The following is a 12,473-nucleotide window of genomic DNA, read 5'->3' on the forward strand; positions in this document are numbered from 1 at the left end:
TTATTATTATTAATATTATTGTCTTTTATCTAGCTTGCACTTTGTCTGTATTGTTACTATTATCATTATTATCGACTCCTCTTTGCCTCATTCTTTTTATTTTCCTATTTTTAATGATGTTAGATCTGTGTTGTTGTTGTGGACAAGTGTTGTAAATGAGCTTTGGCTACAAACACTATACATTGGATAACTGTTTCAGATATCTATGTTTCTGTATCTGTCCCTATTTCAAATAAACCTTTATGTGTACAGCTCTGGTAATGGGTACATTCGCACCCACCTGCACAAATGTACTTCAAAATGTAACAATCAAAATAAATATGACTTTTTTTGTTTGTTTACTAGGGCATGCATATATAATATGCATTAGTTTGACCATTTAAAATCAACGATAACAAATGGGAGATGCTTGGAAATAGCATAAAAATGCCCAAAAAACGCGATTCATAGCGTTACTTTTTGGTGTAACCATCATGCGCGTTCTGTTCAGGTATATTTCTTTTATATTTTGATAAATCATCGTAAATAGGTATTGATCAATCTTTAAGCTGTGTGTATTTGATTTCAGTTTGCTTTTGACATCTTATTTAGAATTGTAGTTGAAACTTTTACAACCTTGTGTTGCGCTCATGATGGCGTAACCCAGGGGTGTCCAAAGTGTGGCCCGCATCACAAGTTTTTTTGGCCCACGGCATGTTGTCAAAATAAAATCAGACAAAAAAACAATAGTAAAAATGTAAGGATAATAAGCAAATATGGTAGCTAATTTTAACACTAAAATTAATACAAAGCAGACACATTGTTTTGTCTGTAAATGTATGTCTGTTTTAGATTCTTTTTTTTTACAAAATAAAATATCAAAACGGCCCCCACGTGCTTTGACTTGCCAGTGTGCGGCCCTGTGTGGAAAAAGTTTGGACACCCCTGGCGTAACCAAACTAGATTATTTTGAATATTTATTCCCTTTTTTTATATTTAGTATATTTAAATATACTGTGTTTAATGCTTTTTTTTCCTTTTTGGAACATGTACTATACATATAATACAATAAAGTCCCATATAAAATGATGTTTCTAGCAATACTTTAATTTTGCCTTTGAAAGTAACACTCCAATGTCCATTAGTGGAGCTGTACACTTATATATAAACTGGTAGGCTAGATTAAAAAAAAAAACAATTTTAAACTGTTGCAATTCTGGCATCAATAAGCAGATAGATAAGGGGAAAGGTTAATGACATGTTCTATTTTTTTTGTAAATTCCTCACCTCTGCCTCGCACCGAAAACAACAAATCTCCCCCCTCTTATACGTCCCGCCCACTTGAGTATGACGGCTTGGGATTGGCCCGGAGAGCTGTCAATCCACAGTTCGGCGTCCACAACAGTGCTGCGACACAAAGTTGGAACGGTTTGTTTTGGTGTTGTTGTTTTTTTTGTTGTTGTTTTTTTTTTCCCCCGTCGTGCCAAAAAAAACAAAAAAAAAAACAGCGATTAAAACAAAAGAGGACGTTCGGTTTATTAAGAAAGGAAAGTGTTCGGAGTTGTGTTATGAACACACACACACACACAAACACACACCCCCTCGAGAGTAGCTTGAAATAAAAGTGCATGTTCAAACTGTGCATTTTTTGAAATAAACAACAACAACAACAACAACAAATTGTGCTGCAAACGTCATCATTAGTGGCAAAACGTGAATTTGACGAATAGTTAGTGAACACTTGCCGCGGACTTGTTTTGGGGAGGGGGATATCAAACTAAACGTTTAAAGCAAGCGTTGCATGCAAAAAAAAACATACAAAAAAATGTATATTTCATCATTTAAAATGTGTTATTCCGGGCTTACCTTCATAAACACGACATTCGTGGGGAGGCTCGTCAGGTGCTGCTGGAACGCTGCTGCTGCTGAAGCGGGAAAAGAGCGTCTTTTTTGGGGGGGTCTTTCTTTCTTTCTTTTTCAAGGTGTCCGCTGCATAGTTGCGCCAGTTGGCGACCGAGCGCGCCTCTTCCCGGTAATCCTCTGCGGGGCTGCGAGCTCCTCCTGACGGCCTGACAGTCGGACGGGTGCCGCTGCTAGCGCTGGAGTGGAAGTGGAAGTGGAAGAGAGGAAGGGGGCGGGGCGGTGGGGAGAGAGAGAAGAGGAGGGGCGTGAGGATAGGGGGAGGGGTCTCACTTCGTGACGTCACGTCCAGCGACAACCCCCTCTTTTGAAGATTATCATAGTGATGATCACACTAGTCGCACTAATAATAGCACGTTTCGGAGAAACCAAATTAAAAATTAAAAAAAACACGAACTGACGACTTCGGTTCGAGTGACGTCGACCTGGAGGCCCCGCCCACTCGGTGTGGTGTGGGAGGGGCTTAACGTCAGGTAGACAGACAGGTATACTGTCCAAAACAAACCATATCACATATAAATTCATATCACAGTGCTTGAAGTATTAATACACATGTGATTGTATTGTTATTCCGCTCACTTTACTAGGAATTAATATTTAAAATAAAAAAAAATAAAAAAGCAGTCCACGTCGTGACACGTACCTCCACCAGGTGGCGCACTTTTGCACCCAAGCAGGGACCCTGACATCTCACCCACACCCAATTTAGAACCAACAAGCCAATTTAAGATGCACAGTCTTGCATAATTATGTTGCCAATGTTGTTTTTATTTGATAGTGAATGAAATCAAAATAAAGATGGAAATGGAAATAAAATAGCAACCCAAATAAGATGAACACTTTTCCTTTTTTTGATGCTGTTCATTTTTCTCCAAAATACAAGTTTTTGCTATAAGTTTGTGGCTGTAAATACAATAAAAATCACAAAATGTGGAAAAAACATGTTTTTTTTCCTTGCATAGGAACACGACTGTACGCTTAATGAAAACCATGTATTTTATTTTATTACTTTGATACTTTTATTCAAAACTCAAAGATTAGTTATTGGTTTTAGTTTACAGCTGAAATATTTAGAATAAAATAATCCCAAAATGTGGAGATGCGTGCAGATTTTTAAAAGATAAAAAGAAAGTGGATGCACATTTTGTGGGTTTAAATGTTTTCCTTCAAAATTCAAGTTATCGCTTTAAGTTTGTGGTTGAAATTTAAAAAAACTCCCTGACTGCAAATAGTTTGCAGCTGAAATTGTCAAAAAAAAAAACAACATAAAATATGAAGATGAATGCTGTTCCCCCCCAAGTATCTCCACATTTAATATTTGTCTTCAAAGTAAAAGTAAAAAAATTACAAAATGTGGAGATGCATGCAGATTTAATAATTATACAGAGAACCAAATAATAATTCAATATGTATAGACAAGGAAATATATAATATATAAAAATAATATACTGCTGTATATTTATGTCTTTTTTTTGTAGGAATGCAATTGCAATTATTTTATTTTTAATTTTATTCACTCAATATCAAATCATTGATTACAAAATTAGGGAACATATTGAATGAAAAGGAGCAAAAAGAAGTATACACTTATATCGTCCACCTATTCAAGCAAATACAAATATAGCTATCCAATTCAGAATACAATAAAGGCCATATTTCTATTTCACAACACACAACACAAATAATTAAAAAAATCAGCTTACTTTGGTTTTCTTCCACTGTCAAGTTTGTTCCATAAACTAATCAATAACTTGAGTGAAATAGCATCTTTCCATAGTTGCTGTTCTAAACCTAAATTGAAAGAATGAGTTAGGTTATACTTATCATTTATCATGTTGTCATTTTTAGAATAATGTACTTAAACCATTCATTAAATTTCAATATGGTTTATCTGTTTAAATATTGGGTTTGAATATGAAAGAAGATATCATGCAATAGTACACTTCTATTTGTATTATTATGTTAATAGAATATTGGGATTTTTTTAAATATATATTTTATGCTATATGATCTGTTTATCATCATATTTGTCCACTCCTGGTACCTCTCTATGGTGGCGTCACAGAAAAACCAAAGAAAAAGACACATTTGCCCACAAAGGTGATGACTTTTCTCCCAAAAATGTTATCTTTATACTTACAGGGGTGTCAAACTCCTTTTCATTGAGGGCCACATTGCAGTTTTGGCCGCCCTAAGAGACGTTAATAATAGAAAAACACATGTCACACCTATGCATTTGATTAGTAAATGTATATTTTACCTACACTGTAAGAACTAAAAATCTGTGGATTTTGCGGTCAAAAATATGTTACCATAAAATTTACAGTAAAATGGTAACACTATTTTACTATAAAATTCTGGTGAAAAAAATACATTGTCATGTTTACAGTGTACAATTTGATGGATAACTTGCTTTGAAATCATAAGACTAAGTAGATATTCATGTGTTTTTTTACCCCAAAAATGTTTAGAATGTATGATAATATAATATCTGTTGCATTATTAGATAGATCAAGTTTATATATATATATATATATATATATATATATATATATATATATATATATATATATATATATATATATATATATATATATATATATAATATAATATTAATATATAATAATAATATAATATAATATATATATACATATAATAATATATAATATAATATAATATTATTATATATATATATATATATATATATATATATATATATATATATATATATATATATATTTATATATACATATATAACTGCATGCAGTACATGTCTTTTTTTTCTGTCAAAATAGAAAAAGAAAGATAAAGTACTTAATTGATGCATATTATTTCCAAGCTTTCACGGGCCATTCAAAATGATGTGGCGCTTTGAGTCACTAGAGAAAAAGCGCTATATAAATACATATATATATATATTTTTTTTTGTTCTGTCAAAATGAAAATAAACAATTACATTCAGTGAGAACATATGAAGTACTTTATTGACACATCTCATTTCCAGGTGTTTGCGGGCCAGATCTGGCCCCCAGGCCTTGAGTTTAACACCTGTGCTTTAGAGGTTCTACGGTTACTGTAAGACTTGTGTCAAACTCAAGGCCCGGGGGCCAGATCTGGCCCGCAAACACCTGGAAATGAGATGTGTCAATAAAGTACGTCATATTTTCTCACTAAATGTAATTGATTTTTTTCATTTTGACAGAAAATATATATGTGTATTGCTTAAAGTTGCATACCTTTTAAACGTTAATAGTATCCAATATTGCAACAAATATTACAGTATGTTGTCATACTTTCCAAACATGCTTTTGTCTAAATGAAAATACATAACTTTACAGCAAACTACCCATCAAATGAATAAAAATGACAATAAATGTTACGTTGTTCTTTGCGGTAGTGTTTTTCAACCACTGTGCCGCGGCACACTAGTATAATAAATATTTTTTGCAAACCAGTAATTATAGTCTGCAAATGATGTGTTGTTGTTGAGTTTCTGTACTGTCTAGAGCTCGGCAGAGTAACCATGTAATACTCTTCCATATCAGTAGGTGGCAGCAGGTAGCTAATAGCTTTGTAGATGCCGGAAACAGCGGGAGGCAGCGTGAAGGTAAAAAGGTGTCTCATGCTTAAACCAAAAATAAACAAAAGGTGAGTGCCCCTAAGAAAAGGCATTGAAGCTTAGGGAAGGCTATGCAGAATGAGACTAAAACTGAACTGGCTACAAAGTAAACAAAAACAGAATGCTGGACGACAGCAAAGACTTACTGTGGAGCAAAGACTTACTGTGGAGCAAAGACGGTGTCCACAATGTACGTCCGAACATGACCCCACATAGAAGGATAAAAACAACTGAAAAATGTTTGATTGCTAAAACAAAGTAGATGCGGGAAATATCGCTCAAAGGAAGACATGAAACTGCTACAGGAAAATACCAAAAAAAGAGAAAAAGCCACCAAAATAGGAGCGCAAGACAAGAACTAAAACACTACACACAGGAAAACAGCAAAAAAAAACTCCAAATAAGTCAGGGTGTGATGTGACAGGTGGTGACAGTACACCTACTTTGAGACAAGAGCTATAGTGATGCATGCTTGGTTATGGGTTAAAGTCATACCCAACAATTGCGACAACGACTTTTTATTGTCAACTGAGTTTGTTTATTAATGATTTCTGCTGGTGGTGTGCCTCCACATTTTTTCAAAACAAAAAATGTGCCTTGGCTCAAAAAAGGTTGAAAAACACTGATTTACAGCATATTACTGTAAATTGAAAAAAACCCAAAAAACAACCCATTTTTTGCGTAAAAATTCTGTTGACTGAGCTGCCAGTTTTTGACTGTAAAATCTAAGGTTGTTTTTTTTTAACGGTGTATTACTGTAAATGGAAAGACGGCACATTTGTTTATACGGTAGGAAAAACTGGCAGCTAAATTGCCAGAATAAAAAAAATAATTGTACAGTTTTTCCATTCACAATATAATGTTGTAAAAACCAATGTCAATTCAACACAAAAATTCAGCTTTTTCCGTAAAACGCCCCCACCCCCAAAAAAAACAGTGGTATTATTTTTCCATTTACCGTAAAATGTTGTAAAGCCGCTGCTCCTCCACATGGAGAGGAGCCAGACGAGGTGGTTCGGGCATCTGCTCAGGATTCCACCCGAACAGGGAGGTGTTTAGGGCACGTCCGACCGGTAGGAGGCCACGGGGAAGACCCAGGACACGAAGGGCCTAGGAACGCCTCGGGATCCCCCGGGAGGAGCTGGACAAAGTGGCTGGGGAGAGGGAAGTCTGGACTTCCCTGCTTAGGCTGCTTCCCCCGCGACCCCACCTCGGATAAGCGGAAGAAAATGGATGGATGTATGGATGTTGTAAAAAATTTAAAAAACACTATTTTACAGTAAAATTTTACTGTAAAATGGACAATCTACCTAAAACAATTTATATAAATAATAGTAAAATGCAGAGGCAAATTCATACATTATTCACTCATGGACACACACCTGTTGTTGTTGACTTTGGATTAGCGACTGCACAAACATCAAGACCGCGGAACATAGACACACTGCGGGCTTACACACAAACATGCATCCACAAAAATATACACATACACAACCCACCCGCCCCCCAACCCAACGCCCTCGACGCAAATCCCATAGGGGTGATGAATGGATGGTCAGCGCCTGAGAGCTGCGGCCTACCATCATGACCCCGCACTCCCTTCCCTCTGTTGCTAGATATCTCCACATGTGCTTTGCTATGGAGGTTTTTTCCTCACTCCAGACTGGGCCCCCTTAGGAGCCCAGTCTAGATTGTATTTTTTTACTCATCCTTCCCCGGCGTTTTACCTTTTTCCCCATCTTTTACGGGGCGCCTTGTGGCGACCCATCAGCGTTCCTGTTCTGTAACCCTGTACACTGTTTGTTTGTCTAATCTTGAACGGGTTTGTGCTGAAAACAAAGTTTCGTTGTACTTGTGCAATGACAATAAATACCTATCTGTTACACTCTAATGGCAGCCATAAATGAAAACCACGGTAAGATATGTAAAAAAAATATATATATATATATATATATACACTACCGTTCAAAAGTTTGGGGTCACCCAAACAATTTTGTGGAATAGCCTTCATTTCTAAGAACAAGAATAGACTGTCGAGTTTCAGATGAAAGTTCCCTTTTTCTGGCCATTTTGAGCGTTTAATTGACCCCACAAATGTGATGCTCCAGAAACTCAATCTGCTCAAAGGAAGGTCAGTTTTGTAGCTTCTGTAACGAGCTAAACTGTTTCCAGATGTGTGAACATGATTGCACAAGGGTTTTCTAATCATCAATTAGCCTTCCTAGCCAATGAGCAAACACATTGTACCATTAGAACACTGGAGTGATAGTTGCTGGAAATGGGCCTCTATACACCTATGTAGATATTGCACCAAAAACCAGACATTTGCAGCTAGAATAGTCATTTACCACATTAGCAATGTATAGAGTGTATTTCTTTCAAGTTAAGACTAGTTTAAAGTTATCTTCATTGAAAAGTACAGTGCTTTTCCTTCAAAAATAAGGACATTTCAATGTGACCCCAAACTTTTGAACGGTAGTGTATATATATATATATATAAAACAGTTTCTTATATTTTAGGCCAGAGTGCAAAGGGTGATCGATCCTAGAAGTTTAGCAGAAGTTAAGCAATGGTTTTTCCAATAAAGTCCATTTTAGTGGCCTGAGAAGTCCTCCCAAACAAAACATTGTTGTTGGTGTGAGCGTGACCTGATCTTCACAGTCCAAAAAAAAAAAAAAAAAAAAAAAGTCTTCCAAAAGAGCTACTGTAAGTACGGATGTGTCTGCATGACACTTTGCAGGCTGGAGCTCAGCTGCCGCCAGGCTCGGCCCGCCGCCTCACGGGGACAGGTGAACTGGAGCGTGTTAACACTCAGACAAAAAAAAAAAAAAAACCTGGTCAACTCGGCGCGTCTGCAGGAAGCGTCATAAATGTATGCAATATCACAAGGCCCGTGAGGGCAGAGCAGAGGAAACACTCAACGTGTGTCTCAATCATCGCTATCCTGCGACGTCAGAACTCTTCTCCCCGTCGGGAATAGTCCGTTCCGGGGTCAAACTGTGTCCGTCGTACAACTTTCAATAACTGTTAGGCAACATTCTTCATTTGCGCACTGCAAAAAGTCAGTGTTCAAAAACAAGAAGAAAAAAAATACAAAAATTAGGGGTATTTTATTTGAACTAAGCAAAATTATCTGCCAATAGAACAAGAAAATTTGGCTTGTCAAGACTTTCCAAAACAAGTCAAATTAGCTAACCTCAATGAACCCCAAAAATACCTTAAGGGCCTACTGAAATGACATTTTTTTATTTAAACGGGAATAGCAGATCCATTCTATGTGTCATACTTGATCATTTCGCGATATTGCCATATTTTTGCTGAAAGGATTTAGTAGAGAACAACGACGATAAAGTTGGCAACTTTTGGTCGCTGATAAAAAAAAAAGCCTTGCCTATACCGGAAGTAGCGTGACGTCACAGGAGGAAGGATTCCTCACAATTCCCCATTGTTTACAATGGAGCGAGAGAGATTCGGACCGAGAAAGCGACGATTACCCCATTAATTTGAGCGAGGATGAACGATTCGTGGATGAGGAACGTTAGAGTGAAGGACTAGAGTGCAGTGCAGGAAGCATCTTTTTTCGCTCTGACCGTAACTTAGGCACAAGCTGGCTCATTGGATTCCACACTTTCTCCTTTTTCTATTGTGGATCACGGATTTGTATTTTAAACCACCTCGGATGCTATATCCTCTTGAAAATGAGAGTCGAGAACGCGAAATGGACATTCACAGTGACTTTTATCCCCACGACAATACATCGGCGAAGCTCTTTAGCTACGGAGCTAACGTGATAGCATCAGGCTCAAATGCAGATAGAAACAAAATAAAAATAAACCCCTGACTGGAAGGATAGACAGAAGATCAACAATACTATTAAACCATGTACATGTAAATACACGGTTAATAATTTCCAGCTTGGCGAAGCTTAACAATTGAAGCTAACTTAGCTACGGAGCGGCAGCGGGCGTTTCTTGCCATCAGAGTCGGCAAGAAACATATATTTCCCCAAAGTTACGTACGTGACATGCACATAGCGACACGCACGTACGGGCAAGCGATCAAATGTTTGGAAGCCAAAGCTGTACTCACGGTAGTGTGTCTGCTATCCAGCTCAAACACAACACAACCTTCTGGTGGTTGTGTTGCTGTAGTCCGCCGCTAATACACCGATTGCACCTACAACTTTCTTCTTTGCAGTCTCCATTGTCCATTAAACAAATTGCAAAAGATTCACCAACACAGATGTCCAGAATACTGTGGAATTTTCCGATGAAAACAGAGCAGTTTGTATGGTGACACATTGGGTACGGATACTTCCGTTGCCGTCGTGACGTCACGCGCATACGTCATCATACATAGACGTTTTCAACCGGAAAATTTAGCGGCAAATTTAAAATTGCACTTTATAAGTTAACCCGGCCGTATTGGCATGTGTTGCAATGTTAAGATTTCATCATTGATGTATAAACTGTCATCATCGGCGGTCACTCGAACGAGTATGACGATCCTCCTGGTAGGGGTGTATCCCTTTATGGAGGATGCCTGTGCGTGACTTAGTTTAACGTGGGGAGACTGGTGCACAGACAGTCACCACACGATGCCTGACAGAATCGGGTCAGGGTCCAGTGGCATGGAGTCCAAGACGACCGGGGACCCTTTTCTGCTGCAGCCTTCTTCCGCCGTTGAGGTCTTCACCGTATCCCTGGCTAGGGGGCAGTCAGGTACTAGGCCTTTGCCAAGGGCCACCTGGGGTAACAGTAGTAATAATAATAATAATAATAATAATAGATTTTATTTGTAAAAAAGCACTTTATATTGAGTAAACAATCTCAACGTGCTACAGTGTATTTAAATATTTTTTTTAAATAAATAAAAAAAATGACAAAATAAATAAATTAAATAAAAAGATAATAAAGAAATAAATAAAAATAAAAACTAGAACAGGGGTCGGCAACCCGCGGCTCTAGAGCCGCATGCGGCTCTTTAGCGCCACCCTAGTGGCTCTGTGGAGCTTTTTCAAAAATGTATGAAAAATGGAAAAAGATGAGGGGAAAAAAATTTATTTTTTGTTTTAATATGGTTTCTGTAGGAGGACAAACATGACACAAACCTCCCCAATTGTTATAAAGCACACTGTTTATATTAAACATGCTTCACTGATTCGAGTATTTGGCGAGCGCCGTTTTGTCCTACTAATTTTGGCGGTCCTTGAACTCACCGTAGTTTGTTTACTTGTATAACTTTCTCCGACTTTCTAGGACGTGTTTTATGCCACTTCTTTTTCTGCCTCATTTTGTCCACCAGACTTTTAACGTTGTGCATGAATGCACCAAGGTGAGTGTTGTTGATGTTATTGACTTGTGTGGAGTGCTAATCAGGCATATTTGGTCACTGAATGACTGCAAGCTAATCGATGCTAACATGCTATTTAGGCTAGCTATATGTACATATTGCATCATCATGCCTCATCTGTAAGTATATTTGAGGTAATTTAGTTTCCTTTAAGTCATCTTAATTCAATGTATATCTCATGACACACTATCTGTATGTAATATGGCTTTTAATTTTTTGCGGCTCCAGACAGATTTGTTTTTGTATTGGACACTGGCCGAGAGTTAGTGGGCGGCCGAGGGTGGAGTCGGCTCCCTCGGTTGCTTTGTTGGGTCTGCTCCTGTCTCTGGCCATGCTCCTCCCCACCCCAGCAGACGATGGCGTGGAACACCGCAGAGGACACCACAGTGTATATGTTTTATTTGTTGTTGTCCCACCGGTAGGAGGCCACGGGGAAGACCCAGGACACGTTGTGAAGACTATGTCTCCCGGCTGGCCTGGGAACGCCTCGGGATCCCCCGGGAGGAGCTGGACGAAGTGGCTGGGGCGGAAGAAGATGGGTGGATGGATGGATGGTGTTTGTTTTACTTTTGTAGCTGTATGTAGAAATGTCTGGTTGCATCAGCTCTGCTCTTTTAATGTCTTTAATGTCCTTTGTGTTCTTTGTTGATGTTTGATGTTTCCCTCTTACACACATGTTTGTGTGCTATGGCTATGAGGTTTTTTTCTTCCTAGGGCACAGTCTGGACCCCCTCTCCAGGGCCCAGGCTTAGACATCATTTTTTTTCTTTCTCAAAACCCAAAACCGGTGAAGTTGTCACGTTGTGTAAATGGTGAATAAAAACAGAATACATCCATCCATCCATTTTCTACCGCTTGTCCCTTTCGGGGTCGCGGGTGAAAATCCTTATCAACTTATATTCAATTGAATCGACTGCAAAGACCAGATATTTAACGTTCACACCGGTAAATGTTTGTTATTTTTTTGCAAATATTAGCTCATTTGGAATTTGATGCCTGCAACATGTTTCAAAAAAGCTGGCACAATTGGCAAAAAAGACTGAGAAAGTTGAGGAATGCTCATCAAACACTTATTTGGAACATCCCACAGGGAGTAAAAACTATACTATGCAAAGCCAAAGCCATTTATCAACAACACCCAGAAACGCTTCGCTGGGCCCGAGCTCATCTAAGATGGACTGATGCAAAGTGGAAAAGTGTTCTGTGGTCTGACGAGTCCACATTTCAAATTGTTTTTGGAAACTGTGGACGTCGTGTCCTCCGGACCAAAGAGGAAAAGAACCATGCGGATTGTTATAGGCACAAAGTTGAAAAGCCAGCATCTGTGATGGTCTGGGGGTGTATTAGTGACCCTGGCATGGGTAACTTACACATCTGTGAAGGCGCCATTAATGCTGAAAGGTACATACAGGTTTTGGAGCAACAAATGTTGCCATCCAAGCAACGTTATCATGGACGCCCCTGCTTATTTCAGCAAGACAATGCCAAGCCACGTGTTGCTTGGCCTGCCTGTAGTCCAGACCTGTCTCCCATTGAAAATTTGTGGCGCATCTCCTCTGCACTCCACCTGAGCTTAGAGCATCTGGAAGGTAAGGACACACA

General features: G+C 38.4%; 1 protein-coding gene across 4 annotated transcripts in view; it reads right to left on the reverse strand.

Moving 5' to 3' along the window:
- LOC133639217 (mineralocorticoid receptor-like) overlaps nucleotides 1-12,473 on the reverse strand; it is a 261,889-nt gene that overhangs the window by 205,591 nt on the left and 43,825 nt on the right. For 2 of the 4 annotated variants that reach the window (XM_062032371.1, XM_062032374.1), the window contains exon 2: nucleotides 1,846-2,078. The gene's annotated coding sequence lies outside the window, so the exon portion shown is untranslated. Of the gene's footprint in view, nucleotides 1-1,845; nucleotides 2,079-4,039; nucleotides 4,091-6,476; nucleotides 6,636-12,473 lie in introns of those variants that run through there. The other 2 variants (XM_062032370.1, XM_062032373.1) reach the window with 2 other exon arrangements.

This window comes from Entelurus aequoreus, linkage group LG22 (genome assembly GCF_033978785.1).
Source record: "Entelurus aequoreus isolate RoL-2023_Sb linkage group LG22, RoL_Eaeq_v1.1, whole genome shotgun sequence".
NCBI classification, from domain to species: domain Eukaryota; kingdom Metazoa; phylum Chordata; class Actinopteri; order Syngnathiformes; family Syngnathidae; genus Entelurus; species Entelurus aequoreus.